Below are 17,887 nucleotides of genomic sequence, written 5' to 3' on the forward strand. Positions count from 1 at the left end.
AATAGAGAGAAACCCTGTCTCGAAAAACCAAAAAAAAACAAAAAAACAAAAAAAGCTGCAGAGGTTTTCTGGATTGGTCATTCATTGAAGGCCTAGGAGTGGGTAATGAGGGGTAATTTACTGTGACAGTGAAGAGGTTTAAAGTCTTCATGATGTGTTTTTAGTTGCACAGTGACTGGACCCTTATGTTCAGATGGCCTTATCCGTAAATTCCCCAGTGGAAAAGGAAAAGGAGAGGTGCTTGGACAGAGTGAAGGAACATACAGTTGTAAGTAAAAGTCCTACTTGTTGGAGAGTCTTAGCTTTAAGGAGCCTGGTTCCTGGCATGGCAGTCCATCTTTGCTTCTGATCTGGGACAGGATTAACACAAAAATAGTGGATTCAGGCAGGAATCTCCTCTTCAATGTAGTCAGATGACAGCAGGTCTTTACCATATAGAAGTTAAGCCTTCCTTTGGAAATGTTTAATAATTTTTTATTTTATGTGCATTGTTGTTTTGCCTGCATGTGTCTGTGTGAAGATGCTAGATCTCCTGGAACTGCAGTTACAGACAGTTGTGAACTGACATGGGGTGCTGGAAATTGAACCCGGGTCCTCTGGAAGAGCAGCTAGTGCTCCCAATTGCTGAACCATCTATCTCTCCAGCCCCCCTTTTGGAACTTTTTGATGTATACCAGAAGTGAATAGCAGCAGGGTACTGAGAAGGGAGCTGGAAGGGTGTCTTGAATCTTTTTTTTTTTTTTTTTTTTTTTTTTTGGTTTTTCGAGACAGGGTTTCTCTGTGGCTTTGGAGGCTGTCCTGAAACTAGCTCTTGTAGACCAGGCTGGCCTCGAACTCACAGAGATCCGCCTGCCTCTGCCTCCCGAGTGCTGGGAATAAAGGCGTGCGCCATCAACGCCCGGCTGGGTGTCTTGAATCTTAAGAGTGGACTGCAGCCTGAACCTGCTGAAGAGACAAGACTAAAGATTCTTTAGAAGAGACTGGTTAGTAATTTCCCCAATGATGGGGTCCCTCAAGTTGGGAAACAGAAGAGGTGGCCTCCCAAACATAATCTCAAATGGGGTAAACCCTGCTTTATGAGAGACATCTTGGCCTGGGGAAGTCGAGGGGCAGGAAGTTGGGTCAGTTTCCCCTGGGTTTCAAAGATGAAACGGTGGAATGGCTTAATGATATCTGGTAAAGCCAAGGCTTGGAACTTAAGGCCACCACCTTAAATCTTGGAAAGCCCATTCCTCTACCTTTGTCTAACTGAAGAGTTGGTACCCACAACTTAATAGAGGAGCCGGGTATTTTAGCAAATCCTGGAATCTACAGCTGGCAGTAGCCTGCTGTTCTCAAGAATTCACATACCTGTTTCTTGGCCTGAGATGTGGAGATCCAGAGGACAGTCTCCTGGGAAACAATGAAGGTTTTGACTTTGGGTAGGTTCATATCCCAGATATGACACCTCCGTTTTACAAAGTTAAGGCTTTCTCTTTGGGAGATAGTATCCCAGTACCTAGAGTAACTAGAGTAACCTTGGTATCTTTCAAGCAGCTGGTGGAGTCAGAGGCCAGCAGGTCATCCACATATAGGAACAAGGTTGAGGTGGGGTAATATGCCTAGAAACCTGTTAAAGACTTTTTTAAAAACTCTGTTTTAGCTGGGCGTTGGTGGCATACGCCTTTAATCCCAGCACTCGGGAGGCAGAGGCAGGCAGATCTCTGAGATTGAGGCCAACCTGGTCTACAGAGCAAGTTCCAGGACAGCCTCCAAAACAATACAGAGAAACCCTGTCTCGAAAAACAAAACAAACAAACAAAAAAAACCAAAACAAACAAACAAAAAAACCCAACAAAACAAAACCAAAAAACCCTGTTTTGAAACCTATTCTCAACCCATGGGTCAAATGACCCTTTAATGGGTGTCACATATCAGATATTTATGATTCATAGCAATAGCAAAATCACAGTTATAAAATAGCAACAAAAATAATTTTATGGTTGGGGTCACCATAACATTAACTGTATTAAAGGGTCAAAGCATTAGGAAAGTTGAGAACCACTGTGTTAAGTCATTTTAGAAGGCTTCCTAGCTGGGTGGTGGTGGCACACACCTTTAGTCCCAGTACTTGGGAGGGAGAAGCAGGCAATTTTAGTGAGTTAGAGGCCAGCTTGGTCTACAAAGTGAGTTCCAGGACACCCAGAACTGTTACATAAACCCTGTCTCAAAAAAACAATAAACAAGGAGGGTGGGGGAGGGGGATATGCTCACTGTAGCTGAACAAGTCAGTACACCTCTAATCCCAGCATGTGTAAGAGGCTGAGGTAAAGGATGGTTTGTTGAAACAAGTTCTCTGTAGCTTGGGCTAGCCTCAGCCTCCGAAATACCCCGAAATACACATACCATCACCACAGCTCCTCCAAATCAGCCCTAATTGTAATCATTTCTTCCCAAAATATTTTATAGCCTGTACTGTTCAGTGCAGACTAGGCACTACCAAGACTTGAGGGTGTTCTACCTGACTTTACATTCAAGTCCCTGTATTTTTTTTAAAAGTAATTCATGTATTTCACAAGTATGAAACCTGAGTTCAGATGCCAGGCATCTATATAACTGAGCATGGGGCTACAGAGATGGACCAGAGGTTAATAGCATTGGCTGTTCTTCCAGAGGTTCCGAGTTCAATCGCAACCACAAGGTGTCCCACAACCATCAGTAATGAGATCTGGTGCTCTCTTCTGGCCTGCAGGCATATATGCAGGCAGAACACTGTGTACATAATAAATAAATCCTTAAAAAATAAGCACTGAGCATGCACCTTTATTTTTACTATCTATAAAATTCTTTTTGTTTTTCAAGACAGGGTTTCTCTGTGTAGTCCTGGCTATCCTGGAACTCACTTTGTGACCAGGCTGGTCTTGAAATCACAAGAGATCTACCTGCAATTAAAAGTGTGCAACAATACTATCTGGCTATAGCATTCTTTTTTGTTGTTATTATTGTTATAATTATTTAATTCCATGCACTTTAAATTATTAACTAATTCTAGTACAGGTTTACTTCATGGAAAATTAATATATCTGAAAATGTACTTTGTCTCTTAAGAGAGGAGTATTAAGAAGGTGTCCCAGTTTCCCACACAATAGGTAGAGGGTTAACAGAACTGTGAAGAAGAAGGAGTAGTGACATTACCAATCCAAATTGAACTGAAACTAAAATAGGAGAAAGAATTTTATTTAGAAATGTAGTTTGCAATTCAGAGCATACAGCCAAATAGCAGTCTCGTCAGAGTGGTTGTCCTGAAGCTATTGTGCTGATCAACCACTATAATAAGTATTATTAAAATTTATTAAAAATGTCTAATTTGAAGCCGGGCGTTGGTGGCGCACGCCTTTAATCCCAGCACTTGGGAGGCAGAGGCAGGTGGATCTCTGTGAGTTCGAGGCCAGCCTGGTCTACAAGAGTTAGTTCCAGGACAGTCTCCAAAGCCACAGAGAAACCCTGTCTCAAAAAACCAAAAAAAAAAAAAAAAAAAAAAGTCTAATTTGGAACTCAATTACTATTTTAGTTTTAAAACTTCATTATTTTCTTTTTAAATTAGTTTTATAAAAGGAGGTATGGGGTGCAGAGCAAGTTGGTACACACCTGCTGCTTGGCTGCACTGCTGCCACAGCAAGGCTCAGTGGAGACCAACCAGAAAATCGACCTCAAGTTTCAGTTTACCCTGGGGCAACACCTGACTCCAGGAGAGACCACAAGCTGGGATCATGGGTGGGGAGAGTACCAAATGATCCAAAGGAAATTCCTAAAGCTCCCACCATTATAGATAGGATCATCTGATGTCCCTTAAACACACACCCATCCCCTTTCATCAAGCACCCCTAGACAAATGTTAGAAAATCTCCTCTACCATGACAAAAAACCCTACCCTCCTGAGCTGGGCACTCTCTCTGCTCTCAGCTGTTGCTTGGAGAGTCCAAGCTCTTGCTTTGACATACGAGTGCAGACTCTGTGGTGGTTTCTGGGGGATCCCGAGACCTTGGCATAACAGAAGTTGATAAACTTGTCATGGCACAAATGTGGAGGTCAGAGGACAACTTGCTGATGAGTCAGTTTTCTCCTCCCACTATGTGGGACCCAGGCATTGAACTCAAGCTATCAGAAAAGGTAGTGAGTGGCTGCACTTACCCATAGTGCTATATCATTGGTCCAAACTTATTTCTTTTCTTTTTCTTTTTTTTTTGAGACAGAGTTTCTCTGTGTAATAGCCCTGGCTGTCCTCAAACTCCTTCCGTAAACTAGGCTGGCCTTGACCTCACACAAATTAACCTGCCTCTACCTCCCAAGTGTTGGGATTAAAGGCATGCATCACCACCGCCTGGCTCCAAACTTAATTATTTTCAATAGTACAAATAATACCATATTGTATGGATAAAGAGTTCGTGTAGATATTAATCTTGTGTATGCTCAAATAGTACCTTGTGCTTGATAGTTTGTTTTCATTTTGGTTTCTTGAGCTTACAATGTAGCTGTGGAACTCACTATATAAACCAGGCTGGACTTGAACTCACAGACCTACTTGCCTCTGCCTTCTGAGTGCTGGAATTAACCACATGTGTCACCATGTAAATGAACATTTCCTGCCCCAACCACCTGCTCTCCAAGCTGGCAGCTGCTTCCAAATTACCACACAGAGGCTTAATATTACTTATAAATGCTTGACCAATAGCTCAGGCTTATTACTAACTAGTTCTTACATTTTAAGTTAGCTCATATTCCCTATTTACATTCTGCCAAGTGGCAGTACTTTTTCTCAGTATGGCATGCCCAACTTGCTTGCTCCACATATGGCTTGTGTCTCCTGTGACTCTGCCCTTCTCCTTCCCATTATTCTTAGTTTGGTCACCCTGCCTATACCTCCTGCCTGACTACTAAATCATGGTTTTAGTAAACCAATCCAAGTGACAAATTTTTACAGTGTACAAGAGGATTATTCCACAGCACCACCACATCCAGCTACATTTTGGATTTTGGAGGCAAAGTGTTACATTTTACTTGCTTACATAGTAATCCTCCTGCTTCCACCTAAAAGTACTGAAACTAAATGAAAACTTCTGAAAGAAAAGGTAGAATCAACATCAATTTAAGAAAATTTTATAGTTGGCTATGGTGCCACAAGACTTTAATCCGAGGCACTCAGAGGCAGGCAAATCTCTGAGTTTGAGGCCAACCTTGTCTACAGAGTGAGTTCCAGGCCAGCTAGGGCTACATAGTAAGGCACTGTCTTGGGAGAAGGTAGGAGTAAGAGGGGTCGGAGGAAGAGGGGAGAGGGAGGAAGGAAGAGAAGGAGAGCCGGGCGTTGGTGGCGCATGCCTTTAATCCCAGCACTCGGGAGGCAGAGGCAGGCGGATCTCTGTGAGTTCGAGACCAGCCTGGACTACCAAGGGAGTTCCAGGACAGCTTCCAAAGCCACAGAGAAACCCTGTCTCAAAAACAAAAAAAAAAAAGAAAGAAAGAAAGAAAGAAAAAAAAAGAGAAGGAGAAAAGGAGGGAGGGGGAGAATGAGAATGAATTTTAGGGCTGTAGCCGTGATGTGGACATCTAAGGCCTGACTCAGAATTAACCACCCCACTCCACCCTCCACCTCTCCAATTATGTTCCCTTTCCCATGGTAAAGTTTCTTAGAAAATTAACCAACCTCGCCCCAGGACTTGAGGTCAAGATGCACCAGTTAACTACAGCTTTTTGCTTCTATTAAACTGCTTGCTTGCTCTACATCTGCAGCTGACAGCCAGGGTATACATTTTTTTGCCTTTGAAAGCTCCCTGCAAGCCGGGTGTTGGTGGCGCACGCCTTTAATCCCAGCACTTGGGAAGCAGAAGCAGGCGGATCTCTGTAAGTTTGAGACCAGCCTGGACTACCAAGCGAGTTCCAGGACAGCCTCCAAAGCCACATAGAAACCCTGTCTCGGAAAAAAAAAAAAAAAAAGCTCCCTGCAGAGGTCAGGCATGGTGGTTCACGCCTTTAATCACAGCACTCAGGAGACAAAGGCAGGAAGATCTCTGTGAGTTTGAGGCCAATCTGGTCTACAGAATGAGCTCCAGTACAGCCAGGACTACACAGAGAAACCCTATCTGGAAAACAATAACAACAACAACAAAACCTTGCAGATTATTGCCCAGATTTAAAATTAATTCTCCCAGGGCTGGAGAGATGGCTCAACAGTTAAGAGCACTGGCTGCTCTTCCAGAGGTCATGAGTTCAATTCTCATTACCCACATTGGTGGCTCACAGTCATCTCTAGTGGGATCTGATGCCCTCTTCTGGCATAAAGTCATACACGAAAATAGGATACTCATATGCATAAAATATATAAATAAATCTTTAAAAAAGAGAAAGAAAGAAAACTAGTTCTCTGGTGGTGGTGCACACCTTTGGTCCAAAAACTCAGTAGGCAGAGGCAGGCAGATCTCAGAGTAAATTTCAGGACAGCCAGGGCTATACAGAGAAACAGTCTCAAAAAACAAAACTACCACTATCACAACAAAACTCACTAGTCCTTCTAACAGACATAGAAATGTAAGGGATTAAAAATTCCTTGGGAGCTGGGCGCTCCCAGCATTCAGGAGGCAGAGGCAGGTGGATCTCTGTGAATTCTGAGGCCAGTCTGGTCTACAAGAGCTAGTTCCAGGGCAGCCTCCAAAGTCACAGAGAAACCCTGTCTCGAAAAACCAAAAAAAAAAAAAAAAAAAGACCAAAAGTTTAAAACTGTTGCCACACAAGAATTAAGACCTAAGAGTTCAGGCTGAGCTGTTACAGAGTTCAAGACTACTAGGAAAGGACCACAGACTCGATCCAGATTATAGTTACATGAATTTATTAAAATTGCTAGCAGAGCCGGGCGTTGGTGGCTCTTGCTTTTAATCCCAGCACTCGGGAGGCGGAGGCAGAGGCAGGCAGATCTCTGTGAGTTCGAGGCCAGCCTGGTCTACAGAGCGAGTTCCAGGACAGTCTCCAAAACAATACAGAGAAACCCTGTCTCGAAAAACCAAAAAAAATTTTAAAAATGCTAGCAGAGTGACAGCCTTAAAGCCAAATAAAGCCAAAAGAGGTTGAGGGAAGGGTTCTTAAAGGCAAAACAACAATTTTTCTGTGAATTTGCAGCTCTGTGAGAAACTGCCTCACTCCCCTAGCATACTTCAGTAAGTGAATTACAAAATCCAGAGCAAGCAGCTAATCATTTCACAACAATTACACCATTTTGGAAAGGGAGCAAGATGCCAGGGAACTTATCTTTCAGGAATTTAACTCAGAAGAAAAAGCCTACTAAAATGGGTACCTAGTACAAAATGGAGTTTGCTTAGTCATCACATTTCCTACTGGCTCTAGATCACATGAGTCAAATCAATTCATGCTGATGTACAGGTTGATATTGAGCCTGTAGGGCTTATAGGTAACAACAGACCTGATTCTACTTTTAATGTTAGTAACTGACTTAAAATGCAAGGGCCAATTGTGATGCCAAGAAGTAATAAAAGAATGGGCCCAGCTATGGCCATTAAAAGGATGGTTAAGTCATGGGGATCAAGAGAAACAGAGACTGTACCAATTAGAAGCCTCAGTTCATTCCTTTGCCTTTGTATCTAAGTTTTTCTGAACTATATCTAATGTTTCCCATATAGCTCCTGAGTTATAGGCATAGAAATATTTTTCATTTAAGATTACACAAAAACGTACTTCCTCAAGAGTTAACAAATCCAGCCCTCAATGGTTTTGTAAAACCATTTCTGCTAGGGAAACTACTTGTTTTTCAAGCTGTCCAATAGAGCCCTTAGATGCTGTATGTTTTGGTCTACTTTATTATTTCGTGTTTTAAAACTCTGATCTTCAATAACTAGGGCTGATGCTCCCTGTGATTATTGCTTCATAGTTGCAATTGCTATTCTCTTTTTTTCTAACAGGAATGTCCTTTATATGCAGGCAAAAGTTTTCTACCCTCCTTTCTGGTATATATATGTCTACTTGGAAATAACCATGTTCTTAAAGGGCATGGGAAGTGCATTCTAATAAGTTCAGACTAGATGGTGTGTACAAGTGAGTATTACAGGCTTGTCTATAAGTGGAAGAGATTAACCAAGTACCTATTCCTAGGAAATCTCCCAGGGTGAGTTTATTTTCTTCCAGTTTACAATTTAAATTTTCTGGTAGGGTAGTAGTTGACATAATAGAGATTTACCCCTACCCCACATAAAAGGGAGGCCTGGCACTTAGACAATGCCAACAATCTCTTCCCAGGCTGGGGTGTATATAATTTATCCAGTTATGCAGGAACTTCAAGGTCTTGAGCCCAGGTGCATCATCCAGGAATAAAACTTTTTTTTTTTTTTTTGGTTTTTACGAGACAGGGTTTCTCTGTATTGTTTCGGAGGCTATCGGTCCAGCCTGGCCTCGAACTCACAGAGATCCGCCTGCCTCTGCCTCCCAAGTGCTGGGATTAAAGGCGTGCGCCACCACCGCCCAGCCAGGAATAAAACTTTTAAGTCCATTCTGCAGTGGGGTTGAGGCTGAGTTTTGTCACTGTAGCCCCTTGATTTTGAATATAGATCAATTTACTGCCATGGGTGGAGTGGCCTGAGAATGGAGAACAGAGAAAGGAGACACCCTAATCCCTGGTTGAGGCAGCCAGTTCCTTCCAGGACCTACAGGATTGCTTAGGTGGGATGGTACCCTTTTCCGTATAGTGAATTCTACACGGGACTGTTCCCATAATTCTTAAATTTAAGCACAAATCCCCAGGTCCGGCCTGCAAGCCAGTATTTGGAACTCAATTCATTCCAGGCTATGATCTTTAAAGTGAAAGGGTTGCAGGTCCTAGGTTTGCAATCCTGATAAGGATATACCTGTTGAATGGAGATGAATGGGTCTTTATGTCTGCTCTGGTCAGACTCAGTCTTGCAGCCTGGGTGGAACAATGATAATCTCTTTTCCACTTATGACAATGAGTAGGCCCATTGGCTGGGCATGCATAAAATGGTAAAGACCAAAAGGATATTTTCTTCATTTTTGTTCCACACCCATAACTTTCCCATTCAGCCATAAATTCATTGTTATTAAAGAAATTGCATAGGTCAAATCCAAACACAGGTTGGGAGGTGGCATTCTGGAAAATGCCTATTATTTTCCTATCTGCAGTTCAAGACAGTTCTCAGTCCCAGACTTCAACACTTTCAGTCGGTCATATGTGGGAGTTACCTACCAACATTCCCAATATTAGTGTCAGTCTGAGTTCAGGGTGCAGGTGAGCCGCACCTTTAGAGGGCACTGGGGGTTTTGCATTCCCCTCCATTTGTCACCTTTCTCCTGGCTGGCTGTGTCCACCCTTAGACAGGAATGGTGGATCCAAACTGCAGTCCCCACTACCTTGACGGCCCTTGGCGTTGTCAGTATCATAGGATATGGTCAGTTCCTTCCATGTAGGTTCAAGAGTCTTGCTGGGTAAGCGGAGGACCCACACTAAGTCCCCAGGTTGGAACCTGGATGCTGGTTCAGTCAAGGGTGATGCAGGCAGTTGGTGTGATAGATGACTCTGGATGTCTCTAGCTGTCTGCTGTGGTGCCTGTAAGGACTTGAGGAAGGAACGATTAGACAGTTCAATAATCTGTGGCCTTACCTTGACAGGAATAATTGGAGGTGATTGGCCAAAAATATCAAATGGTTTCAGCTTGTCCTGGTAGGGGGAGCACCTGATCCTAAAAAGAACAGTAGAGAGAAATTCTGTCCACCCTTTTGCCAGTTTCTGTCCACAATTTAATTGTTTAATAGTTGTTTTTTCTTTCTACATGTCTTAAACTCTGACCTATAGGCACAGTACAATTTCCATGGATTCCTACAGTTTTAGCTACTTACTGAGACACTTTGGGCATGAAGATCAAGCCTTTAACAGACTCCAAAAGGAGGGAAAGTCTGAATCGGAGAATGATCCCCAATAGTAACTACACTAGCTGGTGGGAAAGGCTTCTTACCCATCCTGAAAAAGTGTGTATAAAAACTAGCAAATACTAGTAGCCAAACCTCATCACAGCAACTTTCGTAAAGTCCAATTTCCAATGCTGACGGAGTTAAGTCCCCTTTTATACACATCCATAGTGTTGGTTTTCCTTCTCTCAGACTCACCTGGGTGCAAACAGCAAAGTGGCAGGTGATTTGCTCAACCCTTTCATCTATGTGCTATAGAAAATACCTGTCCCTGATAAACTTTTAATTTGGTCCATCCCAGATGTGTATTCTGATGTATTTGTGAGAATGGATCATCCCAGGGCTTCTGTCAGGATAGAGCATCCACCTAAAAGAATCCACCAGTCCTCTGTCTTAGTGGACCCCTGTTGTCTGATCCAATTTGCTTCCTTGACATTATACATAGGATATTCTAACAGGTTTGGCTCAGGCAGTAGGGTGAGAATTGAGGGACGGCCTAATATTTGCAGTGGCCCCACTGGCTGTGGTCACTCCTTTTGACATGGCATCAGCAAATATGTTGCCTCATCCTTCAACAGAGTCCCTTTCTGGTGTACTGGACAATGGATAATAGCAAGCCTTTCTGGCAACCAAATAACTCCTAGAAGAGCTGAGATTTCCTCTTTGGTTTTGACCTCCTTTTCCTCAGGGTTAGTAGGCCTCATCCTGGTACAACGTAGCATGGATATGTGCAATGGCAAGGGCATACGAGCTATCGATATAGATGTTGACAGTGTGGCTATTTCCCCAACTTAGTGCCAGAGTCAAGGATATTAGTTCTGCCTTTTGGGCTGATATCCCTTGAGGCAGAGACTGGGACCAGGTTACTTCAATGTGTGTCACTGGAGCTCTACCTACACACCTGGCCTCTGGCTACTTTCATTAGTGAACAGGGTTGCACCTGCCTTTCTAAGGCTGGTGTGGGAGGTCTAGTCATCCATTTGGCAGATGGTCAATAGCCCAGACTTGGTCATGGACTAGCTATTCTTCAGGCTAGGCAAAAGGGATGCTGGGCTTAAGCATTGTAGAAGGTGAGAATTTGATGCTGGGTGCATCTAAAAAGAGAGCATGAGAATGGGTAGGCATATGTTTGACATCTAGTGCTCAGAGGCTCCCCGAAGGAACATTTCAATGGAGTGCTATCAACCAACTCCTTCCTATAGTCCATTTATCAGTTTCCTTTATCAATAATGTGGTGATAGCAATGGCTTGGATACAAGCTGGTCATCATGCTGCAACTGGGTCTAGGTGTTTACACAAATTGGTTCCAAAGCCAATACACCTACACCTTTCACCTCCCAATTCCATTTATCCACAAACAAATGTCAGAGGGGCATTTCCTCCTGGTCTCTAGTATAATGGTTTTATAATTTCTGCAAAGTTAGGTATCCTTTATCTACAACCAGAAATTCTCAACTGCCTTTTATCCTGTTGCTCATGAATATTCACAATAGCATGGATCCTGCTATAGGACTGGGTCCTACTACCTCCCTCCAAGCAATAACCCCCCAGATAAGTTACCTTATTGGAGCAAAATTGGACCTTTTTTGTCAGACACTCAGTAGGCCAGCAGCTGAAGTACTTCAAGTAATTCCTCATTAGTTTGTTGGCACTCTTTCAGGTGTGTGCAACAATGAGATCATTCATATACCACAAGAAGGTGATGTTCAGATACTCTTGGTGGTATTCAAGGAGGTCCGCACTAAGAGCCTCATCAGACAAAGTGTGGAGTGTTGAGACAGGGTTTCTTTTTATAACAGCTCTAGCTGTCCTGGGACTAGCTCTGTAGACCAGGCTAGCCTCGAACGCACAGAAATCCACCTGCCTCTGCCCCCAGTGCTGGGATCAAAGGTGTGTGCCACCACACCTAGCTTTGGAATGCGGTGGTTCTTAAACCTCTGCAGTAGTTGAGTCCACGTCATTAAACCACTGAACCCTGATTTGGGGTCTGTCCATTCAAAAGCAAATATATATAGATTGGTTCACATGCTCCAGAAGCAGAGAGAAAAGGGCATCCTTTAAGTCTAAGACAGTGTATACAGTTTTTCCTGGAGCCAATAGGATGAGTAAAGTATACGGATTGGGCACTTTAGAAGTTTCTACTCTCTTATTTACTTCTCTTAAGTCTTGGTAGTCTTGGGTGCCTGGCTTTACATCAGGGAGTAGTGGAATACTCCAAGGTGAATTGCAGGGAACCAAAATTCTTACATCTCTAAAGCAGTTGATATGTTTTCTAATGCCTGCTTTGGCTTCTTTTGAGACTGGGTATTCAACCTTTACAAGTAAGGCTGAGTTCAAGAGTTGAATAATTGGTGGCCACTGTGAGTCCAGTGTGGGAGAATTGATCTCTACCCATACTGCAGAACACTTTAGCATTAATTTTATTAGGAATAATTCATCAGCTCCTAATTTTCAATCATCATTTCTGTCATTTTATATTCTTCTGATAAGGGGCAATTTATCAAAATTGCTGAGTATGGACTCTCCAGGTCCAGAGTGATTTTGTGATGGTGGCACCAATTTTTCTCAACAAATCTCTACAAATCAGGGGAAATGGGCAATCTGGGATAACAAGAAAAGAATGAGTCACAATACCTTGTCCAAGGTTCACTTCTTTTTTTTTTAATATTTTGTTTATTTACTATGTATACAGCCTTCTGCCTGCATGCTAGAAGAGGGCACCAGATCTCATTCAAGGTGGTTGTGAGCCACCATGTGGTTGTTGGGAATTGACCTCAGGACCTCTGGAAGAACAGTCGGTGCTCTTAACCACTGAGCCATCTCTCCAGCCCCAAGGTTCACTTCTTAATTGGTGGTCCAGGAGTAGATGACAGTTTCCTGTGGTCCATTGGACGGTGGTTCTATCGTCAGTGATGGGGCCCAGGGGCTGGGTCAGCACTGAATGGACCGTATTTACGCTTACCCAGGAACCAGAGAGTTTTGCCCTCTATTTTCCTGTGACCATGGGGTCCAAAGGGCTCATTGGTATGGTGCCCTGGCCCCATCAATCTGATCCGGTTGAAGATCAATTCTCTTTTTCATGTCTACGAACTTTTGGGCACTTGTTTTTCCAGTGTCTTTTTTTCCTCTACAATAGGCACACTGGTTCTTTTGAGTTCCTGTGCTGACAGTGACATGGATGTGTAGGTCAAATAAACCTCTTTCTCCCCTGGTTGATTTGGTCATGGTGTTTCATCAAGGTAACAGTAACCTTGACTAAACAGTTTGTTCACCTTATTTCATCCTAAGTTCAGCTAAAGTCCAGCCTATTCTACATAATGAGTTCCAGAACAGCCAAGGCTATGAAAGAGAGACTCTGTATCCAAAGCAAAAACAAAAAAAAACAAAAACTAATCCAATAAATGCTACATATAGGACTTAGTGAATGTAATGCTTGCTAGTACACATGTAAAAAAGTCAGGCATGGCAGTGCTTGTTTTTAACTCCAGAGCTGGGGGACTGAGACAGGTAGATCCCCAGGGCCTTGCTGGCTAGTCAGTCTAGATGAAATAGCAAACACCAGGTTAGTTAGAGACTGCCTCAAAAATAATGTGGAGAAGCAATTGAAGATGATATCTGTCTTTATTTTCTACTGCTATGATAAAACACTGACCAAAAAGAATTAGGGGAGCAGAGCTAATTTCATATTACCCCTCTTAGGACATACTCCATCACTGAGGTAAATCAGGGCAAGAACTCAAGGCAGGAGGCAGAAACTGAAGCAGAGACCATGGAGGAATGCTGCTTATTGGCTTGTTCCTCATGACTTTTTATAAAAACCTAGACCCGCCAGGCGGTGGTGGCGCACGCCTTTAATCCCAGCACTCGGGAGGCAGAGGCAGGCGGATCTCTGTGAGTTCGGAAGCCAGCCTGGTCTACAGAGCTAGTTCCAGGACAACCTCCAAAGCAATCAGAGAAACCCTGTCTCGAAGGAAAAATAAAAACAAAAACAAACAAAAAAAAGCCTAGGCCCACCTGCCCAAGGGTGACATGACCTATAGTGGGCTGAGTCCACTCGTATCATTAATCAAGAAAATGCCCGCAGACTTCCCTACAGGTCAATTTGATTGGTGGAGGTATTTATTTCAATTGAGATTTCCTCTTCCCAGATGACTCTAGCTTGTATCAAGTTGAAAATTAGGAAACTGTCTTAGTCAATGTGCTATTGCTGTAAAGGGACACCATGACTATAGCAACATTTTACTGGAGCTGGCTTACGGTTCAGAGGTTAGTCCACTGTCAGCATGGCAGGAAGATGGTAGCATACAGGCAGATATGGTGCATGAAAAGTAGCTGAGAGTTCTAAATCCAGATCCACAGGCACAGGGGTGACCCTGGGCCTGGCTTGAGCTTTTGAAACCTCAAAGCCCACCCCCCAACCCCCCCACCCTCATGACACACTTGCTCCGATAAGGCCATACTTCTCAATCCTTTCAAAGAGTGCCACTCCCTGATACCCAATCACTCAAATCTATAAGGGTCATTCTCATTCAAACTACCATACTAACCAGCACGACATCCAATGTCAGCCTCCTCAAATATCTCCTCACATTTGGAACATGACACATTCTTTTTTGTTTATTTGTTTGGTTTTTTGAGACAGGGTTTCTCTGTGTAACAGTCCTGGCTGTCCTAGAACTCGATTTGTAGACCAGGCTGGGTTTGAAATCAGAGACTAAAGGCATGTGCTACCACCACCTGGCTATTTTCAAACATTTCTGCTTCTTGGCTCTTTTTCCTCTTAATCCACAATTAAAGACTTCTTTATGGCTGTTTTTGCTCTGTACTACTTGCAATCTCATCTATTTTCAGAGCTGTCACCATCCCTATGAAGATGACTTCTAAGTGTCTTTTGTTTTCTCAGAAATGTTTTCTCCACATCCCAGAATTACTTAGATATAGCACTGGAACTTTAAACTTGAAATATTGAAAAAGAATATTTTAAAAATTACCTTTATTGCATTTTCTTATGTGTATGCATTCATGTGGGCACACCTGTGCCATGACTCCTGTGCCAGAGCTCACATGTGGCAATCAGGACAATGTGCGGGAATCTGGTTTCTTCTTTCATGATGTGAATTCTTTGGGTCAAACTCAGGTTGCCAGGCTTGATGGCAGAGATCTGTACCTGCTGAGTCATCTCATCAGCCCAAAAGAATCCATTCCGATAGCTTCCAAATCTGTTCCTTTTTTTTTTTTCATTTTCAAATTTTATTAATACCACCCAATTGTCTATAATTCAGGCTTAGGAATTTGGGGATAATCTAGGTTTCCATGTATCTCCACAGTTTTATTGTCTTTTGTTTTGTGACAGGGTTTTGTGTAGCCTTAAACATTCCAGGTAGATGAGGCTTACCATGAAATTCCTAATTCTGTAATTCCAAGTAATGGTATTAGGAGCGTGAGCCACCAAATCCACTATCCATCACATTTAGGGATGAAGAGAAAAGAGCTAAAAATAATTTTCCTATTTGTCTTAGCAGTACCCATACTAAGAAGTAAATACAAGAGAAGCAGGTTAAGGGGGTAATGAGTTCATGGTAAGACTTGGTGAATGTGAGATGAAGAAATCCAAAGTTACATAGTTGAATATGTGAGTGGGTTTAAAACCAAGAGGACTATAAATTTCTATCAAATATCTATTGATGGAGAACAAATCAGCCTAGTCTGATAGCTGAAATTAGCAAAAGCTTAGTTTTTGTGAGAAAGCTGGAAACAGCACAGCTGGATGGTTCTGGCTTGTAATCTCTCATGTGTCTGCAAAGGAGGCTCTACTTCCAACCTCATGCCTGTGGTTAGTAGCTGTTTGCCAAAGCAGCCTCAAAACACGGCATCTGGCTTCCCTCTCCTTATGGCTGCCTTACACACGAATGGCCTAGAATTTATTTAGTGCAATTCTCCTGCCTCAGGCCTCTAAGGACTGGACTAACAAGTACCACGCCAGGCTTGACACCCTATCACCTTTTCAATACTGCACTACAAAGAACCAAGTCTCTAAATCAGCCTGCATTGAAATGAAAGTGTGTGTGTGTGTGTTTGTGTGTGTGTGTTGATGTTCCATTATTTGGGAGTAGGAATATCATTTCAGCTTTGCTTCGCTATTAATATTCTTATGATTTCTTTCATAACCATAGTTACTTTGTCCGTTTTTAAAGCCTCATACCCCATCCCTCCATTTTGCAACTCTCTGGCTTTAGTCACGTACTGTTTTCAACCACCTCCACAACTTATCATCCGAATTCATGTCATTTCCTTGGCCCGAAGATCTGGTGCTTGGGGCTGGAGCAATGGCTAAGCAGTTAAGAACATTTGTTGTGCTTCCAGAAGAACTGGGTTTGAGTCCCAGAATACACATGGCGGTTTACAACCATCTGTAATTCCAGTTCTAAGAGGACCTAACACCCTTTCCTGCCTCCCTCCAGCACTGCACACATGTGATGCACAGATATACATGCAAGCAAAACACCCACACACACAAAGTAAAAGTAAACAAATCTTAAAAAAAAAAAAAAGCCTGGTTCTTAAACTTGAATTCAGGGAAGGGAACACCTTACACCACCACCAAATGCTCTTTGGAGTGGATTAGGAAGCCTGGATAGCTCAAGTCCAATGTAACAATTCACTGTAATGTGCTAAAAGTCCATCTTATACTAGATTCTAAAATAGACTGACAGAAGTAGGTTCCAATGACTTTCTTCAACATGTCTTCTACAAGTTGCTTAAGACAAGATCCTTATCAGACACTAGGGAAGGGCTTTATTCTTTCATAGAAGAAGCACTTTTGGAAAACAACTGACAATGGAGAACATACTACTCCCACTTCTTGGAGTCCCCCCCAAATTCACATAGCTAGCTGCAAAAAGACTGTCACTATCCTTAATATCTGCCCAACAGCTCCTACGTAAATTATGGAGCTGTGATGGTAAGGTGGTGTGGGGAACTCGCTCTTGTAGTCCCGGCATGTGGGACGCAGAGGAGGAGGGTTTCATCAAGTTTCAGGACAAGCTGGGATAAATGCTAGAAAGATCTTGACTAAAAATGCAGTAAGTGGAGAGTATTGGTGCACGCCTTTGACCTCAGCACTGGGGAGGCTGAGGCAGGAGGATCTCTGTAAGTTCAAGGCCAGCCTGGTAGAGAAAGAGATCCAGGACATCCAGAACTGCATAACAGAGACCCGATCTCATAAGTCAAAACAAAATAAAATAAAAACGCATGGTACCATTCAGAGCTTCCAGTACTGATTGAGAACAACCTCGAAGGCACCGGCAACTACTCTTACTTTAAACAGAAAGCTTAATTGTATCTATTTTTAAGGAGGGGAAAAAACAAAGTATGCTTCTAACAGTCCTGGAAATTTCTAGGAGAAGGTGTGCTCTGCAGAAGGGAGAGAAGCAGGAAGGAGACATCCTGGAGTTTTCCCCTACACGTAATCCCGCCTTTACACTTAGCTGAGCCCGACGCTTCTGAGAGACCAACTCACCTTTTCGTTTCTCACGCAGCTTCTTGCGCCTAGCATCGGCGGTTCCTTATTATTTTATCGGAACGCCACCAATTTGGGAAAAGCGACACCCGAAGCCACAACAGGGTGGAGGAGCCACGGCTTCCCGCTCTTCAGAGGACCGACCGCACGGGGCTGAGGACAGGGTTCTAGCTTCTCCTCAGGACGCTCTCCTGCTGTCCTCCGTGGAGGAGCGACAGGGCTTGCCAGGCCTAGCGACTTAGGAAATGCCGGACGCAAGATATGCCGGCTCAGCGATGATCCCAGCCACAGCCGGCATCTCACCAGCAACAACTACTCAAGAGGAAAGCCTCAGACTCGAATTCCGCGCCCACCCGGAAATGACGCATGAGGTCCCCGGTGGGATCCTACCCTCTGCTTTCCGGTTCCGGA

At 43.3% G+C, this 17,887-nt stretch overlaps 1 long non-coding RNA gene across 2 annotated transcripts; it reads right to left on the bottom strand.

Annotated features, from left to right (window-relative positions):
• Window positions 1–6,842: 6,842 nt before the first annotated feature.
• On the bottom strand, window positions 6,843–17,879 carry LOC121141237. 2 transcript variants are annotated; one of them, XR_005878094.1, is made up of 2 exons: window positions 17,477–17,879; window positions 6,843–9,607 (listed from the first exon to the last, which is right to left on the bottom strand). It is a non-coding gene; the product is annotated as an uncharacterized LOC121141237 (long non-coding RNA). The 2 variants fall into 2 exon arrangements; XR_005878095.1 differs by having other exon boundaries at window positions 6,843–9,731.
• Between the last annotated feature and the right edge of the window lie 8 nt (window positions 17,880–17,887).

The sequence above is a fragment of the Mesocricetus auratus genome, unplaced genomic scaffold, assembly GCF_017639785.1.
Source record: "Mesocricetus auratus isolate SY011 unplaced genomic scaffold, BCM_Maur_2.0 Super-Scaffold_100007, whole genome shotgun sequence".
In the NCBI taxonomy this organism is placed as follows: domain Eukaryota; kingdom Metazoa; phylum Chordata; class Mammalia; order Rodentia; family Cricetidae; genus Mesocricetus; species Mesocricetus auratus.